This window comes from Heptranchias perlo, chromosome 28 (assembly GCF_035084215.1).
Source record: "Heptranchias perlo isolate sHepPer1 chromosome 28, sHepPer1.hap1, whole genome shotgun sequence".
Lineage (NCBI taxonomy): Eukaryota > Metazoa > Chordata > Chondrichthyes > Hexanchiformes > Hexanchidae > Heptranchias > Heptranchias perlo.
Window position 1 is genome coordinate 17075391 of NC_090352.1, and position 21314 is coordinate 17096704.

General features: G+C 41.9%; 1 protein-coding gene across 2 annotated transcripts in view; it reads left to right on the forward strand.

Moving 5' to 3' along the window:
- Window positions 1-21314, forward strand: part of tyw1 (tRNA-yW synthesizing protein 1 homolog (S. cerevisiae)) — a 160863-nt gene that overhangs the window by 85701 nt on the left and 53848 nt on the right. The window lies entirely within an intron of this gene.

Consider the following 21314-nt stretch of genomic DNA (forward strand, 5'->3'; position numbering starts at 1 on the left):
TGAGCAGGCAACACGGTTTAATATGAAGCCACAATCCTGTAAACAATCCTGTTCAATAGCCCTGTTCAATATATAGATTGGAAAATAGATCTCAAGGTTTCATGTCAGAAATATTTTTCAACGAGGCTTTTTAGCCTGAACAGTGTGACTGACAGGGTGGTGGTTTCTGCCTATCAAAGATATCAAGAACACCCATTGGACATCTTGCTTTATTCTTGTGCAAAATATTACAGTAAAATGGTAATTGTTAACCCGGCTGTACGCTAACCTATTCACTGCATGCCTTATTGTGTAACTATTGGGAGAAAGCCCGAATTGTAACACTGAGCTTGCTACACGTGCACATGACTCATCTGCCTCAAGTTTATCAAGGAAACACCCTTAGTTTCTTTATGCAAGGCATGAGCTAGTTACATCTAAATTGTCCCCACCTAATCCCTAATTGTGTCCTAAGTTTTGTTCTAACCAGGCTAATGTCTTCCCTTTCCTCAACTGGTAAACTGCTCTTCTAATAGCTTTGGTTTTGGCTACAACGGTGAGTGAAACTCCAGCTTTGGTGACAGACAATACTGTTTTGTCTCAGTTAATGATAGTGTGATCCTTTGGGCCCAAGGTAACATCATGATTACATCATGAGATAGTCACCTCTCTTCCTTATATGGGAGTGAGAACATTATATGGAAGTGAGAACACTACAGTCTGGACCATGCCAGGGATGCTACCTCTTTTAGATGGTTTGTCTTTGAGATTGGACTCCTTTCCTGCCTATAAGAGTCCCCCTTCTAGTCCAACACTCCTTGGCGAGTCTCCAACATGTGGACTTTGCACACTGAAGAAGAACGCAATTGCCTAGCTCCATTACCATTTTCATCTTTTTTCTAAGGGAGTATTCTTGACACACCTTCCCAACCTTACCCTCGGTCCTTGCAAGCCACTGTCTTCGATTTTTCATCTTGCAAAAGTGAACTGAAGTCTCAAAGGTGGAATTTGGAGTATGAGAGTGGGAATTGGTCATATGAGGTACAAATCTGATGACAGTAATGTGATATCACAAACTGCTTAAAAGAGAGGTTATCTCTCGCAACTTTTTTTCCCACCCTCAGGAACATGATCTGATCCTGGTTCACTCCAGCAGTGTGTGTGGAGGTTTCTTCCTTAGAAGAAAGATCAGAGGTAGATATTGTGCTCATTGCTCAACTCTTAACTGCATCTTTAACAGTTAATGTGTACTGCAACCTTTGAGAAGTGTTATCAACATTCAAGAATTACTTGTTTTGGTTTTTGTGCACTGGTGAATAAGTCAGTGTTCTAAAATGATTTATTTTCCCTTGCATTCCATAACCCATTTGCTTTTGATTTGGTTGTAATTATTACTCACAGGTTTGATTGATTTTTTTCTCCAAAATCACTGTTTCTGGGTCTGATAGGTTTGCGATTTCTTTGTTTATTTGATTGTCTTGCTTTAAAATGCAGCTGCTCTGCATATCAAGATGTGAATGATTCAGTGTAGTAATGATATATGGGTTTATTTCCAGCTGTTCTTGAGATTGAATACGTGTTTATGACTGTGACAAATCTTGTGTTGTTTTGCCAGTATCAGCTTAGCATTCAGGTGGGCTATAAATTAATAAATTAGAATCAACAGTAGTGATGTAGTTTATTGTAGTGATCTGCACTCTTCATAATAGTTTATACTGAGTATGATAACAGTGCTTAAGGGAAATTGGAAGGTGGCAATTTTACAAATTAATGGCAAATGACTCACATGGTAAATGAATTTGGACTTAAGTAACTTCAAGCATACCTCCTGCAATAAATGGTCCTTAGTCAAATAATAAAAAAGCAATGTGTTGAAGTTGTTTAATGCTCTTTTCATAAATCTAGCATAAAATAATGAGAAACAGTCTAACACAGGTATATTGGAAAGGAAAGTAATTATTTCTCAGATTCATCATATTTAGTCTCCTGTATTTATGTCTCCATTTTACTTTACTGAGTACATTTATCTAAATAATTTACTGTGTTCTGAAGACGTTTCTAATGAAAGTGCTGTTGAGTTTTAAATCATTTTATATTATTACTTGTATTCACTTTGTTCTGTTACATTTATTAATATTTCCCATAGTTCCTTCAAATACTCTCAAAGGAAACATTTTGATCTGGTGATTAGAAATTAAATATTGTCATTTAATCATTATTCTTGTACTTGTCCATTTAAAACTTTTTTTGTATTGCATAAAAGTTTTCAAAAAATTCTACTAATACAAAAAAATAATAAACTTTTGCAACCCAGTTTTCAAAGTATGTGCATAACTTCTCGCGTGGCATTGACAAAATTGTAATGCAGTAGCTTTTGAATTATGAATTGGAAGAACATGGAACTTTTGAATTATATGTGTCAAATTTGCAGACTAGTTTTATTTGGAGCAAAAACACTGCCCCCAATTTTCTAAAACCTAACGATGCTGTACTCCGTCATTTTCTCAGCCTGAATAGTGTGACTGATAGGGTGGTGGTTTCTGCATATCAAAGATGTCAGGAACACCCAGTGGACATCTCGCATTATTCTTGTGCAAAATATTTCAGTAAAATGGTAATTGTTAACCTGGCAGAAATCACTTAGTAAAATGCACTTAATGCCTAAAATAGAACATAGATAAACTTAAAAGACCAGAAAAATTTATTTTTGCAGTATTATCTCGCTTGCACACTTTGGCTGCCACTCCAACCTGAGTCCCTTATCTCCCCATCCTTTTTCCAGTTATTCTGGGCCCTGCTCTCTCCTCTATTTCCCATCCAGCTATGTCCCCTGTTGTTCTCCATTTATACAGCATCTTCCTTGACTGCCCCTCTCATTTGTCACTATTCCTCAGCCTAACTTCTCTTCTGCTACTATCCTAGGCTTGAATCCCTCCTGGATGAGCCTACAGTTGACCTCTGTGCCTCCTTTGAAGACTTCTACCACACATCCCATGGCACCTGGAAATGCCTCTCTTTGAGCAGCAACCCCAACTGCCTCATCCTCTGCTCACAGCCATTCCCGTTTCTCAGCGATTAATCTTTCTAACCTCCTCCCTATCCCACTTATGACCTCATTCTGCATTTCCTCCAAAAATGTTGACTCTTGCAAATAAGGCCTTTGCCATCTGTCTGTATCAGCATTCTAGCATTAGCAGACATGGTTGACAAGTGGCGATTCTTTTCCCCTCACTGCAGCTTCCCACCTGATTATACTTACCATTATTTGTCCCACCCAAATTGCAGTGGCTGTAGTGTGGCCCTAATCATCAAATCATACCTTGGCCTCATCCTCCACTCCTGAAGCACTTTCTTCTTTGAGCACCTCATCTTGTTCCCTCACTCCCACCTCTTCTCAAAACCCTTGCTGCTTACTGATCTCTCAGGCTTCGTGTTGACTTCTTTACTGGGATATACTTCTTTCTCTTCTCCCTTTGCCTTAACACCAAGCGATTCTTTATCCTTGGTAACTTCAATTTATGCCTCATCTTCTCCCACCCTTCTCTCCTCCAACTTTTTGGCCATTTTAGCCTTGTTAAATCTCCACCTTCACATAAATTCCCCAACCTAAACCCATAGCCATGGTTGTGACCTTGACATCTCTTGTGGACACTCCCTGAATTTCTGATCGCTGATAAAGCTATCCCTTATCACTTACATACCCCTGCCCTGCCCAATCCCAAACCCATGGAAAAAACTTCTCACTAGCTCCTTCACAATTTCTCTCTGTAACTCCCAACTCCCTGTCCTTTGGCCCTCCACCTACTACGACACCTGTGTTGCTGTCAACCTATTAAATTATTCCTTCTCCTACACCTGCGACACTCTTGTTCCCAACAAAACAATTACTGTCTCCAACTCTTGTTGCTTCTCAACGTTCCCCTCATCTTCACTCTCCTAAACTTGAGCATACCTTGTGCTCAACGGGCTTCCTCATCAATCGCCAGATCTCGACCATAGAAAGCTAATGAATCTCACTCTACTCCTACCAAAACCATCTATTATCCTAAAATTATTCCGGCAAGAAGAACCTTGGGGTTCCTCTTCACCGGAAATAATTGTCCTCAAATCCCCTTCTGCCTCCTCCATCCTTGCCTTCACACCCAACTGTGAGGAGTTCATGAAATTTTTCCTGAGATTCTCCATTCTAGAGATCTCTGCCCAGCTTCCAAACATTCCAATCCTGATCACTTTCCAATTCCACCCCCCCCCCCCCCCACCCACCTTGCACTCTCCTAACCCATTTATTCTATCAGACCCACCTCCAGCTCCCTAGGTCCCCTTCGCATCTACCCCTGATCATCGAGCTACCACTCGTAGAAGGTATCTCAGTGAGGAAGTCAATATAGGGCTTGGGAGGGAAGTAAACAGGAAGGATTTTGAATGAGGGATAGAACAGGGTGAGGTGCTCAAAGGAAAAGATGCCAGAGAAGTAGGAGAAGAAACCCAGATGATTAGTGCCACAGTTCCCTTTCCACAGGCACCATCTCTCACCCTTTCAAAACTACTGTCATCACCCACTTGCTCAAAATGCCCATCCATCCTCTCCAGCTATGGTTGCATCTTACCTCATTTTCCTCTTTAAGGCCCTGGAGTGTGCTGTCACCTTCCATGACAGAGCCCATCCCTCCAGAAATTGCTTTGCTTGAATCCCTTCAGCGTATCTTCCGTCCATGCCACAGCATTAAGACCACACTGGCCGAAATCATAAATTAAATCTTCTATGACATTGACAGTTGTGCGCTAATCCACTTTATTTTTCTTGTTCATTTGGCGCTGTTGTCCATCACTGCCTCCCCTTCATTATCCAGCATCTTGCATGGTTCTACTCATACCTAATGGAATACAGCTAATGTATTTCTAGTAATGGCTTCTCATCCCTGTCCTGTACTGGCACCTCAGAGTTCCCCAAAGACCTACCCGTGGTGTCCTTCTTTCCATCATCTATATTTTGCCCCTTCATCTGCAGGGAGGGTGAGCTTCTATCTGTATGTTGATGATACCCACTCTACCACTCCACCACTTCTCTTGACCCCACAGCCATTGCCTTGGATGCGTTACAGTCTCTTTCAGTTAAGATCGGGATGGTTGAAGCCATGTTTTGGGTGCTTACAGAAAATCTGCTCCTTGACACTGACTCCATCGCCCTCCCTGGCCTCATTCACTTTCATTGAGATTGCGGGTTATCTTGGCATCCTGTTCAACCCTGAGTTGTACTTCAAACCCCACATTCTCTCCATCAATAAGGCCACTTATTTCCACCTCTGCTCCTACCGTAGCCCCATCACTACTGAAACCTTTATTTATGCTCGATTATTTGAAAGCTTTCCTCACTAACAATCCATCACCACCATAAATTCCAACACGTCCAAAATGCAGCCGCTTATATCCTGTGTCACAGTAAGTCCCATTAATCTATTAACATAAGAAATAGGAGCAGGAGTAGGCCATAACGACCCTCGGGCCTGCTGCGCCATTCAATCAGATCACGGCTGATCTTCGACCTCATCTCCACACTCCTGCCAGATCCCCATATCCCTTGATTCCCCTAGAGTCCAAAAATCTATCCGTCTCAGCCTTGAATATATTCAATAACTCAGCATCCACAGCCCTCTGGGATAGAGAATTCCAAAGATTTGCAACCCTCTGCATGAAGAAATTCCTCCTCATCTCAGTCTTGAATGGCCGACCCCATATCCTGCGATTATGCCCCTAGTTCTAGACTCTCTAGCCAGGGGAAACAATCTCTCAGCATCGACCCTGTCAAGCCCCCTCATAATCTTATATGTTTCAATGAGATCACCTCTCTTTCTTTTGAACTCCAGAGAGTATAGGCCCATTCTACTCACCCTCTCTTCATAGGACACCCCTCTCATCCCAGGAATTAATCTAGTGAACCTTCATTGCACCGCCTCTAAGGCAAGTATATCCTTCCTTAGAAAAGGAGACCAAAACTGTACACAGTACTCCAGGTGAGATATAACCAAAGCCCTGTACAACTGTAGTAAGACTTCCTTACTCTTGTACTCCAAACCCCTTGGGCCAACATGCCATTTGCCTTCCTAATTGCTTACTGTACCTGCATACTAACTTTTTATGTTTCTTGTACGAGGACACCCAAGTCTCTCTGAACACCAACATTTAATAGTTTCTCACCATTTAGAAAATATTCTGTTTTTTTGTCTTCTACCAAAAGTGAATAACCTTACATTTCCCCACATTATACCCCATCTGCCACCTTCTTCCCTACTCATTTAACCTGCCTATATCCCTTTGCAGACTCTTTGTGTCCTCCTCACAGCCTACTTTCCCACCTAGCTTTGTATCGTCAGCAAACTTGGATACATTACACTTAGTCCCTTCATCTAAGTCATTAATGTTGATTGTAAAGAGCTGAGGCCCAAGCACCGACCCTTGTGGCACCCCACTAGTTACAGCCTGCCAATCTGAAAATGACCCGTTTATCCCTACTCTCTGTTTTCTGTCCTTTAACCAATCCTCTATCCATGTTAATATATTACCCCCCCACCCCAACCCCATGAGCTGTTACCTTGTGTAACAATCTTTTATGTGGCACCTTTTGAAAATCCAAATATACTACATCCACTGGTTCTCCTTTATCTACCCTGCTAGTTACATCCTCAAAAAACTGTCAAACATGATTTCCCTTTCATAAATCCATGTTGACTCTGCCTAATCATATTACGATTTTCTAAGTGCCCTGTATCACTTCCTTAATAATGGATTCCAGCATTTTCCTGATGACCGATGTCAGGTTAACTGGCCTGTAGTTCCCTGTTTTCTCTCTCCCTGCCTTCTTGAATAGTGGGGTAACATTTGCTACCTTCTGGATTATTTTGGAAGATCATAACCAATGCATCCACCTCTTTTAGAACCCTAGGATGTAGGCCATCAGGTCCAGGGGATTTGTCGGCTTTTAGTCCCATTAGTTTGACTAGTACTTCTTCTCTAGTAATATTAATTGTTTTAAATTCCTCACTCTCATTTACCCCTTGGTTCCCCACTATTTTTGGTATGCTTTTTGTGTCTTCTACTGTGAAGACAGGTACAAAATATTTGTTTAATGCATCTGCCATTTCCTGAGTCCCCATTATAATTTCTCCTGTTTCAGCCACTAAGAGACCAACGTTTACTTTTGCTTGCTACATAGTTGTAGAAGCTTTTACACTCCGTCCGTTTTTATATTTCTTGCTAGTTTACTTTCATATTCTATTTTCTTCCTTTTTATCAATTTTTTGGTCATCCTTTGTTGGTTTCTAAAACTCTCCCAATCCCCAGGCTTATTACTCTCCTTGGCAACATTATAGGCCTCTTCTTTCAATTTAATACTCTCTTTAATTTTTTAGTTAGCCAGGGGTGGATCACTGTTCCCGTGGAGTTTTTATTTCTCAATGGAATATATATTTGTTGAGAATATTGAAATATTTCTTTAAATTTTTGCCATTGCTTTTCAACTGTCAAACCCTTTAATTTCATTTCCTAATCTACCTTTGACAACTCGCCCCTCATACCTATGTAATTGGCTTTATTTAAGTTTAAGACTCTAGTTTCTGACTTAAGTACATTACTTTCAAACTCAGTGTGAAATTCTATCATATCATGATTGCTCTTCTCCAGAGGTTCTTTTACACAATACAAGATCTAAAATCGCCTGTTCCCTGGTTGATTCCATGACATATTGCTTTAGGAAGCAGTCTCGAATACATAGGAACAAGAGTAGGCCATTCAGTCCCTCGTGCCTGCTCCGCCATTTGATAAGATCATGGCTGATCTGTGATCTAACTCCATATACCTGCCTTTGGCCCATATCCCTTAATACCTTTGGTTGACAAAAAGCTATCGATCTCAGATTTAAATTTAGCAATTGAGCTAGTATCAATTGCCATTTGCGGAAGAAAGTTCAAAACTTCTACCACCCTTTGTGTGTAGAAATGTTTTCTAATCTCACTCCTGAAAGGTCTGGCCCTAATTTTTAGACTGTGCCCTCTACTCCTAGAATTCCCAACCAGCGGAAATAGTTTCTCTCTATCCACCCTATCTGTTCCCCTTAATATCTTATAAACTTCAATCAGATCACCCCTTAACCTTCTAAACTCCAGAGAATACAACCCCAATTTGTGTAATCTCTCCTCGTAACTTAACCCTTGAAGTCTGGGTATCATTCTAGTAAACCTACGCTGCATTCCCTCCAAGGCCAATATGACCTTCTGAAGGTGCGGTGCCAAGAACTGCTCACAGTACTCCAGGTGCGGTCTAACCAGGGTTTTGTATAGTTGCAGCATAACTTCTGCTCCCTTGTACTCTAGTCCTCTAGATATAAAGGCCAGCATTCCATTAGCGTTATTGATAATTTTCTGCACCTGTTCATGACACTTCAATGATCTATGTACCTGAACCCCTGAGTCCCTTTGGACATCCACTGTTTTTAACTTTTTAACATTTAGAAAGTACCCTGTTCTATCCATTTTTGATCCAAAGTGGATGACCTCACATTTGTCTACATTGAATTCCGTTTGCATTTGAATACATTCCATGAACTCGTCTTCCAAACAACCTTTGCCAATTTGATTTGCCAGTTCTATATGCAGATTAAAGTCCCCCATGATTACTGCATTACCTTTGACACAAGCTCCTATTATTTCATGATTAATACTCTGTCCAATGGTGTAGCTACTATTAGGGGACCTATAAACTACTCCCACCAGTGTTTTCTGCCCCTTGTTATTTCTTATTTCCACCCATACTGATTCTACTTCTTGATCCTCCAAGCCAAGATCCTTTCTCACCACTGTCCTTATGTCATCCTTTATTATTAGAGTTACACTCCTCCTTTTCCATTCTGCCTCTCTTTTCTAAATGTCATGTACCCTGGAATATTTAGTTCCCAATCTTGGTCATTTTGCAACCACGTCTCTGTAATGGCTATTAGGTCAAACCCATTTATCTCTGTGCAATTAATTCATCTACCTTGTTATGAATGCTCTGTGCATTCAGATAAAGAGCCTTTAATTTTGACTTTTTACCATTTTTTTCCTGCTTTGACCTTACCTGTTGTTGCATTATTATTGGTAAACTCTCTGTGGCATAGAGCAGTTGGATCCAACCGCAGATTCCCCCCCCCCCCCAATCCCATTTTCGAGAGCACGTCCGTCATGTACTTGTGGGATACTCTGTTGAAGGCCATCTCCTGGTCAAGGCTGATGAGGCAGGTGTTTACCCCTCTGTCCTGCACGTAGGCGATCGTATCTCTGAGCAATGCAAGGCTATCAGACATCTTCCTGCCGTGTACAGTACTGGTCTGATCTGGGTGGATCACCCGCTCCAGAGCAGACTTGAGCCTGTTGGCGATGACCTTAGACAGAATCTTGTAGTCGACTGGCTTCCTGTCCCCCAGAGCATTAAATTTAAAATCCGCATCTTCAAGTCACTCTATGGCCTTGCTCCATCCTACCCTCAACCTGTACAGCGTGAAATGAAATGCTGTATAAGTACAAATCTGCTTATCAATAATTAATATGAAATCACTCTTTCAGAAAGCTGGGAAATTATGTTACAATTTTGTGACCAGGCTGAAGATTACTTGGTGAAGGCTATTTCTATAGGGGGAACATTTCCAGTCACTTAGAGGGATTTAAAATTAATAAAAAGGGGAGTCTGTGGAAGTTAAATTATGTTAGTAGAATGTAAAGTTGACCTTTTGTGCATTTTTACATAATGCCAGCCATAAATCTGAATCAGGATAAAGAAATAATTTATAAATAGAGGATCCACAGCTTAGCACTGTGAAAGGCGGAATGTACTTCATTAAGCAAAGTCATAACAAAGTCATCAAAGTCTTCCTTCAGAATTGAATAAATGTTTACTTTATATAGTTCCTCATTGATTATTCAGATCAAACAATACACCAAATTGCTTGCCATCCTTGTCTACAAAATAACAGTGATTACAATTCAAAAAAGTATGTCGTCGGTTGTTAAGTATTTGAGGTCGTCATCAAACCATGGAAGGTATAAGAATGCATGTCTTTCTTTATATTTAAATAAATACATTTTTCAAACAGTTCATTATTTTGTATTTATGTGCAAATGATGCCCAGAGTGCCCTTGAGTTATTCTTTGTGCTTCTGAAATAAGTGGATCATTCTGTGGGAGTGAAGAATTAAACTTCAGGCACTATCTGGCCCTGAGGAGCATCTGTTGAAGCATTTAATCCTTAAGCTAAAAGATTTTATTTTTGTGACTCGGTATGAAAATAATGAAATAGAAAATGCTTTTAAATATTTGAGATTGGCCACTATATAGAGTTAAATTGCCAGTACCTTTACGAGTCCATTTATGTTGCAGCTACCAGCCTCAGACAAGTTGTAATTCAAGGTATAGCCAGGCAAATCCCTGTTTATGTTGCTTGGGAGAAATTGAAAGAAGCTTTTTCATGCATAGAATTATTGGATTGTGGAATGCTTTGCCACAAGTAGCATTGATGGTAAATTATTACAGCATTCAGCAATGTACTGAATACATGCTGTTACAAATTTAGGGTATTGCCTTAGATGTTCCCTGTGGTACAGTGGTATTAGCTACTCCAATAAGTGGTCTGAGCATGTTACATTTAAAGATATGTCTATACTGCTAAATATCTACCTATATGATAATGTAATCAAGGGATGTAAAAATAATAGCCGCCTTGCGATCTGAAACAGATATTTGTGTTCTTTGCACATGCCCATGCATTTCACACCAATTTTCTCAAAGGCAAAGTGAGAAAACAGTTGGTGAGACAAGTCTAGATCCAGATCATTAAGCTCCTTTACTTCACTGCAAGCGAACATACAGAGCAACAATTATGATCAGACTCACTTAATTCAATCAGTACAACTTGTCTTCACATAACAATACAAAAATCATGAAAGCACTATGCTTCCTCCATTAGTTGATCATCTTGCTTGACTTAAAATAGCTTCTAACTACCCTCCTGCATTCATCTGAGCCTGGCGAAAGCTTGCCCTCGCAGCATTGTGTTTAAAACCCAGATTGACTTTGCAGCCTTTGCTGGACCTGATATGTCTTTTCAGCTCCCATTGTTCACGCATGAAAGGAGGGCCTATGCCACATAACCCCTGCCAACTGCCTGGTTTTCTAAATAGGGACACAGAGTACAAAAACAAAGAGGTGATGCTAAAGATAGAACTTGCATTTATATAGCAGCTTTTATGATCTCGGGACATCCCAATGTGCTTTACCAATTAATTATTTTTGAAATGTAGTCAAAGTTATTTTGTAGACAACACAGCTGCCATTTTGTGCACAGCAAGGTCCCACAAAGAGCAGTGAGATAAATGACCTGTTGATGTGTTGGTTGAGGGCTAAATGTTGGCTTGGACACCGGGAAAACGCCTGCTCTTCTTCACATATTACTGGGCCTTGGTTTAACATCTGATCTGAATGAGAGCACCTTTGTCAATGCAGCACCCCAATCACCACCGCACTGGAGTGTTAGCCTAGATTATGTGCTCAAGTCCTGCAGTGAGGCTTGAACTCATGATATTCTGACTCCAGGGTTGAGAGTGCTGCCACTGTGCTGCGCTGCCACTGAGAGAAGTTTTTTTGTATGTAGAGGGTTGTTAGAACATGGAATGCCCTGCCGGAAATAAAGGTGGAAGCAGAATCCATAATTGCTTTTAAAAGGGAAGAGGGTAAACATCTGAAAAAAGACATAATTAAAAAGGTATGGGAAAAAGGCAGGGAAATGGTCGAAGTTATGAGGGAAGATGGGAAACTCATGCTTTTCTGCCTAGAAAAGAGGTGACAGAGGATCTTCTAGAGGTAAATTAAACAAGAGTATGGAAAAGGTAATTCCAGAATATTCATTTAAATTAAATTACGAGAATAGGAGAACAAGTAAAAGTTAAATTTAAGACTAATATTAAGAAGCTCTTGATCAAACAAAGAGTGATTAGAATATGGAATGGGCTTCGAGGTATAGTGGAAAGACAAACCCTGGAATCATTTAAGAAACACCTAGAAGCAGCAATGGAGGGGAATATAGGATCTTTCTAAACTTTGCCGAATGACCTTCATCATTCGTAATTATTTTGTGAATGGGACTTAGTGGATGCCTCTTTGAGAGCCAGCACAGGAGTGATGGGTTGAATGGCCTCCTTCTGAGCTGTTAAATTCTATGATATTTGTGGGAGTTGGCTCATGAGAAATGTTAGTTTTTGGGATTGACCAAATTGACTGTACGGTCGTTTTGGGTCCTGTACTTTCCAATGTATAACCAGCCTGTCGTTCACTGGTTTCCAGCTTGAAGGGCGTCCATTACTGATCAGTTCAGAAGCATTCTAGAATGGTGGTTTTGATGACTGCTTCATCAGTATTACTCCTTTCTACGCCATTCTACCTAGATTTACTTGCAGCCGATACATCCAATCGGTGCTCTCTAATGATTGAGAGCTGCTTCAATCTTGATACTTTCCCATACTGTGATTCTCGTTATTGCTTTGGCCTTTAGGAAAGGAAACATTTAAACATCAGTTTGCACAAATAGATGTTCAGTTATGCACTTCATAAAACTATTGCCTGTGTCTGCATCTATATTTCAGTAAGTTTATTTCTGTAGACCATGAAAGCTGGTTGCTAATGAGGAACTGTCAGTATTTAGGGGTGCCACGGAAAGAAGTGTGATCTTTCATTTATCTTGTAAGCAAAATAACAGCTGATGGAGAATTCAAAAGGAAGTGAAAGCAAGAATCTGGTGCTGGTGCTTTCTAAGATTTGGAATCTGTGGAATATTAACAAGTGACAGGTAATAACCCTCTCAAACAACAGAAAGCCCAGTCATCTCCCCTTAACCACCATCGATAAGTCCTTCACCATCAACATCTTGGGATCATGATTGACCAGAAGCTGAACTGGACCAGCCATGTTAACACTGTGGCTACAAGACCAGAGAAGAGGCTGGGTATTCTGTGATATGTGGCTCATCTTCTGACCCCTCAGCCTATCCACCATGTACAAGGCACAAGTCAGGACTGTAATGGAACGCTCATCACTCGCCTATAGCTGCAACAACACTCGAAGCCCGACGCCATCCAGGACTGAACAGTTAGTTTCATTTAGGTCCTTGCTGTGGTTGCAGTACGTACAATGTACAGGATGCACTGCAGCAACTCACCAAGGTTACTTCAACAGCACCTCCTTCACCTGTGACCTCTGCCATTGAAGAGAACAAGAGCAGCAATAATGTGGGAATGCCATCATCTCAAGCCATCCTGACTTAGACATATCTCACCATTCCTTCACTGTTGTTGTGAATATCCTGGAATCCCTTACCATTATGGCAGCATCATAAACACAAAAATTACAGTGATTCAAGGAGAAGGCCCACCACCACCTTCTCAAGGCAGCAATGCTCCCGGGAACAAAAAAAAAGCATTAGCACTAAGCTTAATATCTACAATCATTTGGTACTGTTTGCTTTTATGTACATGGATGAAACCTGACAGCTCAAGAAGCATGATGAGAAAAGTTGAGATCGTTCACATTTTTTGTTTGAGAAGATAAAATGACAAGACTAGATTAGGAATATCAATATTGTGCAGGACAAGGAGAGGGACAATCTACAATTTGAGGAAGATCAAGAAAGATGCAGAGTTAATAGCTACCATCTGGAATAAGTTTACAGGCTTAGTGGGGAACATGAATATCTGGCATGAGTGGATGAACTTGGGTGTTTCTTGATATGAGATTTGAGTTTAAGTAAACCTAAAAGGGAACGTGACAATGGATAGAGAGTTGGCTGAAAGGCACATAGCAAAGGTTTGTGGTATATGATGTTTATCAAACTGGCAAGTAGTGCTTAGTGGGGATCGATTTTGGGATTGAGGTGGATTTGATGGAGATGTTCAAAATAATAAAAAGAAAACAAATATAGATTATTTCTATTGTTGGGTAAATTGAAGACAAGAGCCTATGCTCTCAACTAAGCACTAGATATAAAGAAAAAAGGGGAGATTAGAAGATACTGTTTCATGCAATGTGTTCATATATCCACATCATTATCGATATGAGGTAGGGTTTGATCTGGTAATGCATCAGTGATTATCAATATCAAACTTGATGATTTTAGGGTCCTTGATGCATGCATCTGGAGGAATGATGGATGGTTGAAAACTAGCCATCCACGGTTGTCTTGCTTTCATATTTCCTCTCTTAAAAGGAAGGAAACACATTTCCATTCGTGGCATGGACTGACAATATCTGGGACAGCATCCTGAAGCTCTTGTGTATCAGAACTATATCTGATTTAAGCCATTACTATTGATTGTGCAAGTTGTTCCACAATAGGTTGAGGACCATCACAATCATGATTCCAGAAACCAACTTCCTTTTCTGTAATTATGGAGAGCGACCTAGTCCCATGAACACTGTCTTGAGTTATAACTGTATTCCAGGTGCATGAGGAGGTAGCTGTGAATAGGGTTTTGCAGATTTGCATTTCTTTGTTAGTCACAGGTATCCCTCTTACAAAGCATTTATCTTGAAGATAATTAATAAAAAGAAAAATAGATTACTCCACATTTTTGAATGCAGTTTTCTGTAAATAAAGCTGAATAACTCTTAGCACATTACTAGAGCTGTCAAATGATGCCAAGGCACAGAGATATGATTAAAAAAAAGCTCTGAAAATACATGAAAAATAACTTTTATAAAGAAAAAAAATCACTTTAATTTCATGCTGGAAAAGAGTAATAACTCACAGACAAAACATGGAACAGGTGGTACAAGATGAATTACAGATGTGTATGGAGTTCTTCGTTGATTTTGAGCTACTGGCTCAAAACCATTTCAAGCCCCTGTACACATCTATAATTTATCCCCGACCATCTGTTCTATTTGTTCATTAATGTCCACAAGAAATAGTCATTCATACTTTTATTTGTAAGCTATTGCCGACATACAAATTGGAGTATCTTTAAACATTTGAAAATAAGAAAAACCTGTCTTTTTGGAGTCCTCCAAAAATGAGCTTTCTAGTAAATACATCTTTTGTACCTGTTCCAGCTTATTTTTTTCAGTATGGGATTTCAATGATATAAAATAAATTTAAAAAAATTTACAAAGGAGAGATACTCTATTCCTCTTTAAATGTGCTGTGCAATTTTACACCTCTTGTCACAATGACTCTTCATTTCTGTTTTTATAGTATGGTAGTATGGATCCTCAAACCATTTTCAAGATAAAATTAAGTGGGAGAATGAGTTATGTAATTTTTAATAATACTCGAGCACAGACCTGTCGCCATTGAGTTATACAGGGAAACACATTTTTAGTTACATCAGTTGTCTGTTCAGAAAACAGAACACTCATCAAGCACTATATACTTGGGCATATCTTTCCATTCCAGTGCTGTTTCCATTACTTCAGATTTGTGGGTTTAGAGGGTCTGTAGGTTTCCTAAGAGACTCAAGAAATAAATATAAGATTTCATGGATGACAGGAATTTTAAAAGTTGTGTTTTTACAAGGAGTAAACTTTTGGTCGGATTCCTTAAAAGTGGAAATTTTGTCAAATTTTAGTATAATATAGCGATAACGGTGAGCTGCCTATCAGCGCTGCAAATATGCCGACAGCTCTCCAGGTCAGTTCAAATGAAGCCCGACCATCAAAAAGATCTGGGTCTCTTGCTGACGACTTCGGGCATGTGTTCCAATTGCTCTGCCCAAGCCCGCCTGATATACGCCAAAGTTGAAAATTGACCTCAGAATGTCTTCCTTGTCTTAATTTTAGTTTCTTTCCTTTAAAAAATGTTGAATTTTCAAGCAAACAGAAAGCCTCCAAGTATCTCACCTGTGTTGTTTTGACAGAAAATGTAAATATTTTAACTGCTGACACCTGTGAAATGGAGAGAGAGAGAGGGACAGGCAAATGTTGTCTTTTCTCAGCTTAATTAGATTTTTTTTTTGAAGCAAACAAGTTGGGCGTTGAAAGCAACAAAGTCTTTTTGAAGGAAATGGAGAGAGGGGAGTTAGAGAGGAGGAAAACAGGTGGCGGGCAAAGGGACCTATTCTTGCCACCTGATTTTGGCGGAGTGAGGGCTGAGTGGATGGAAGGTAAGGATGAGGTGAGTGACAGTGAAGCAAGCGGAAGGGGCAGATACATGGGCCGTTGGATAGATTAAAGGGGAAGTGGTAGGAATTGCCATGGGAGTGAGGGGTTGGTAGGCATGGGAGGGGTAGTGAGAAAGCAAAGGGGTACAGGATACGATGGGATCAGGGGTAGGGCAAAGAATGAGTGATGGGCGGGAGAGAAGGGAACCGCTGAGGGCAAAACTTTCCTGGCCATTTCACCAGAAAATACGGTCTTCACCAGAAAATACTTATGTATTAACTATAGCTTCTATTGCTCTAGGTTATATCCCTGGAGAGCTGCTGTCTATGGTCATTGTCTTTCTTCTCTTCGTGATTTTGGCTAATCTCACACAAACTTTTATCTGTTAGCTGTTATATTGTACTTTACTTTCTCTGTGCTTAGGAATGGAAACTATTATTAGAACTCTCTTTACATACTCTACTTCTACTCCTATATTAGCATATAATCTCTTTTGAAACCATCTAAGTAATATCTGGAACTTTTCTTCTTTACACCGTTAAGTCTTTTAACTCTTCAAAACTTTATAACTTAGGTGACTGATGTTTGACTGTAGTAGTTTAAACTGCAATAAAAAGAATCCCATTTGATTTAAAGAAGAGACGTTCTCCTTTGTACAGTGTGTCTGAACACTGAAATCACACAAGGGAATTAACCCTAGAGTTGGACTCTGTGCAATTTTTCCACAGTATATAACATATGGATGTAAAGCCAATAGAACAAAAACAACCAGGATTAAGGTATATTTTAATCAAAAAGTACAGTAAATTCTTTATTTAAGCCATTTATAGTAGCACTGTTTGTTATTGTCTATGATCAATGAAGTTAACGCTCCAGTATTCAGTTAATCATTGTTAATGTGCTTGATATTCAAGCAAAAGAACCTTGACAAATTGACTTGTATTGCCTAGTTTAGACCTGTAATCTTTCATAGAACAGTGACAAGTTAAGAAGATGAATTTTAGAATTGTGTGTTAGATAGGAAAATACATGAAATTCCATTTTCATTGTGCTAGTTCAATGCATTTTATGACTGTGCAGCAGACAGAGCTCATATTTATAATATAACTTGAGTGCATTCAAAGAGGGTTATAAGGAAAGGTTTATAAAACAGTTGAAAGAAACTGATTCTTCACCCTAATTTAGTTTCTCTGCAATATATAATTCATCAACTTGTGAACTATAAAGACAATCAATAATTTTATTTATTATTCCAATGTATATAGATGTTATCAACTCATGTATTAACTGTTGAGTCTATCTTGGAAGGGTAGGACATCAAGTCTCAGATTGTACAGAACTGTGCAGCAATTACATACCCACTTGCATCCTGACCTTACTGGATAAGGTGTTTTTTATTAGGTCAGCTGCTATAGATTAGTTGAGTACCTGATGTAGTGTGTTCTAAGCGTGTAACTGGTTTCCCACAATTGCAAGATTTATCCGAGTCATACACTTGGGATGTTTGCACTCGTACAAAGAATAACAGTTCTTTGCTGGCACTGTGCATTGTGGGGCTCCGGGCCAATCTGATTTGGAAAGCATGGAGTGGGTGGGAGTATGGCCTGCAGAAAGGGACCGCCTATCTCCTTATGTTTCTCCAATTCCACATGCAGTTGTGCATTACCTGCTCCGACTGGCAGATGTCCCACATGTGCTTAGACCACAAGTTTACAAAAGAACATAGAAATAGGAGCAGGAGTAGGCCATACGGTCTCGTGAGCCTGCTCTGCCATTCGGTAAGATCATGGCTGATCTTCTACCTCAACTCCACTTTCCCGTCCTATCCCCATATCCCTTGATTCCCTTAGAGTCCAAATATCCATCGAAATCAGTCTTGAATATAATCAAAGACTGAGCATTCACAGCCCTCTGGGGTAGAGAATTCCAAAGATTCACAACCGTCTGAGTGAAGAAATTTTTCCTCATCTCGGTCGTAAATGGCCGACCCGTTATCTTGAGACTATGGGCCCGATTTTAGCACCCGCTATCGGGTGCGTTCTCGGCGGGGGGGCCTCGAAAATCGGAAAATCCAGGATCCCGAACGGATCCCGCCCACTTCCGGGTTCCCCGCTGATGCGCCGGCTTGCGCGCGCAGCCCCCGCTGGTGGGAATCCCGCAGGCAATTAAAGCCAACGGGATGCCACTTGAGAGTATTTATTTAGCTATTTCAGGTCATTGACTGACCTGATTAAGGGACTGTGTGTGATTTTGGATCAACATGGGACTGTTTCCCACACTGGGGGAAACACTCCCAGATCGAATGGACGTGTTGCAGCTGTCAGCCTGTGGCAGCTGCAAAGGTCCATTTGACAGGTGGGGGGGTGGGGGGGAGACCCTCACCCATTGCAGGAGGCCACTCTGTCACTTGGGACAAAGTTTGGCCTCCACCACCCTCCTCCTGATGGTCAAAGTCACCAACCTGCACACTTACCCCGGGGTCCGGAGACATGTACCTACCTTGTGGACCCCCTCAGATGTACATCTTGCGGATGGGGGCCGCCGTAGCTGCAGTCATGACCTCCTCGGAGGGCGAACAGCATCACCAGCCTCGCCATCCACGCCGTCCACCTCTGACACGTGGTGCTCCACAACACAGTGCTGTGACACATCCACCTGTACACCAGGAGGGAGGGCTACCGCAGAGAGAGATGCGTCGCAGAGGGCACTACCCTCGCCACAGGGTCCACAGACCGAGGCTCAGCCGCCTGGACCTCTCTGAACAGCAGTGCACACGGAGGCTCAGAGTTACTCGACATGTAGCCGTGGACATCTGCAGCCTCTTTCATGCCGAGCTGCTCCTGGCTGGCCCGAGCACCATCTTCCTACCTGTCGCTGTCAAAGTCACCACTGCCCTCCCGAACTTCTCCTCCACAGCCTTCTAGGGTGCAACCGGGGACCTCACCGATGTCTCTCAGTCGTCTGCGCAGAAGAGCCCTGCAAATACACCTACACCCACTCTGCAGTGACACAATGGGTGGCATCAGTGGTGGGTCCTCATAGTGATACCCAGGAGCGGGCATTATTGCACAAACCGGACAGGATTGGCGAAGACATGGCAGTAGTGGTGCCAATATAATGTGTGATGTGAGTTGTTCTGAAATTCAATATAAGTAACAACCATGACAAACCCTCAAACACCCTTGTGCTTCCCCTTCATGCTCACGACACGTTTGCCTTACGCTGCCTACTGCACACATGTGATGCATGCCCTGTGGCTGCAGCACAGGTGGTGGCAGGTTGAGTGAGGCTGGCCGTGAGAGAGATGCACGAGAGGGTGAGTATGGGATAGAGCCATGAGATTGTATGAGGATTGGGTTGCGTGGTAGTGGCGGGGTGAGTACTGGCGAGGTGAGTAGGTGCAGGTAAGATGAGGATGGGCTTTGAGTGGGTATGAGGGGTGATGTGACAGAGTAGTGTTGGCAGTGCCGAAGGAGATGTGGGGTGGGGGCAGTGATGTGGCAGACGGAGTGTAGGGGAAAGACTACGTGTACTCACTGTGGCTGACCTACTGAGGTCATTGGGCCTTCTCCTGCACTGTGTGCAGGTGGGTGATATGTTGGTGGCGCGGGTGACCCCCTCTGCCACCTCGAGCCAGGCCTTCCTGGTGGCGGAGGCGGGCCGCTTCCTCCTGCCCGCCGGGTGGACGATCTCTGTCCTCCCCCTCTTCCTCATCCTATGTATTGATACCTGGGGTGAGGCATCATTAAACTGGGAGCAGCCTTCCCCCTGGGCTGTTCCGTGCAGTCATCTTTGCTATTGGTTGCAGCATCTGTCAGTGGAGGACTGCCCCTTTAAATAGAGCGCCTCCAGCTGACAGATCTTACTGCGCATGCGCAGCCCGCCCGACGCGCAGATCAGCAGCGGGGAACCCAGAGGAGCAGGTAAGTGAATCCAATTAGTGGGTTGCCTGCTGCGATCGCGCGGGAAACCCACTAATTTCACCGGGCGCGTTACCAACGAGCCCGCTTGCCCATCCGCCGGGAACCCGCACCCCTGGTAAAATCGGGCCCTATGACTTCCAGTCCTAGACTCTCAGCATCCACCTCGTCAAGCCCTTTAAGAATTTTATACGTTTCAATGAGATCACCTCTCATTCTTCTAAACTCCAGAGAATATAGGCCCATTCTACTCAATCTCTCCTCAAAAGACAATCCTTTCATTCCAGGAATCAATCTAGTGAACCTTCATTGCACCCCCTGTAAGGCAAGTATATCCTTCCTTAGGTAAGGAGACCAAAACTGTAAACATTACTCCAGGTGTGGTCTCACCAGAGCCCTATATAATTGCAGCAAGAATTCCTTACTCTTATACTCCAACCCCCTTGCAGTAAAAGCTAACATACCTTTTGCCTTCCTAATTGCATGGTGTACCTGCATGTTAACTTTCTGTGATTCATGTGCAAGGACACCCAGGGGGTGCTGGATTGTGCCACAGCAGGAGGATACAACAACTTGTTGCAAGGTGCTAGAGCTTGGGAAGAGTAGGGGGTTCCTTGCCCTGTTGGTAGGCTTGAGTTCGGTGGATGGTCATTGCTTCATTGGCTTCCATCATTTCTGTCATCCGGCTGGAGGCCGAGGTCGGCCTCGAATGTGTGTGGTAGTGCGCTTTTATGGCTACAGTTCCACCAGCATTAGGTTGGGTGCAATTTTCCAAGTTTGTGTAGGATGTGGTATCTGCAGTGGAGAATTATGAGTTGGCCTGTCTCAGGCAGAGGTTGTTGGGGCAATCCCAGCATCTCCTTCCTGAGCAAGGACCAGTCAAGCTGTTCATTTTTGCTTTCAATCATCAGGCAGTCATTGTAGCCAGAGATGCCATTCACTATTACCATTATGGTCTCCCAGCTCCTGCAGCTTGTGTATTTATTGTCATTTTGCCATTCAAATCATCTGTTACACAATTCTGACGCCTCAACTTCGATCTTCTGTGTGAGCTTATTGCCCAGCTGGCACTGGTTCCACTATTTTCCTGGTTTACTAATCTTCAGCTCTGCCTGTCACAATATTCTTGCTGTAACACATACCGTTGCTAAACACAGGCTATTCCTCATTACTTCAGAGTTGGTCACTTTATCCTCCGAGCTGATACTCAAACCCTCCTGTACAGATATTCCAAAAGCATTCAGCC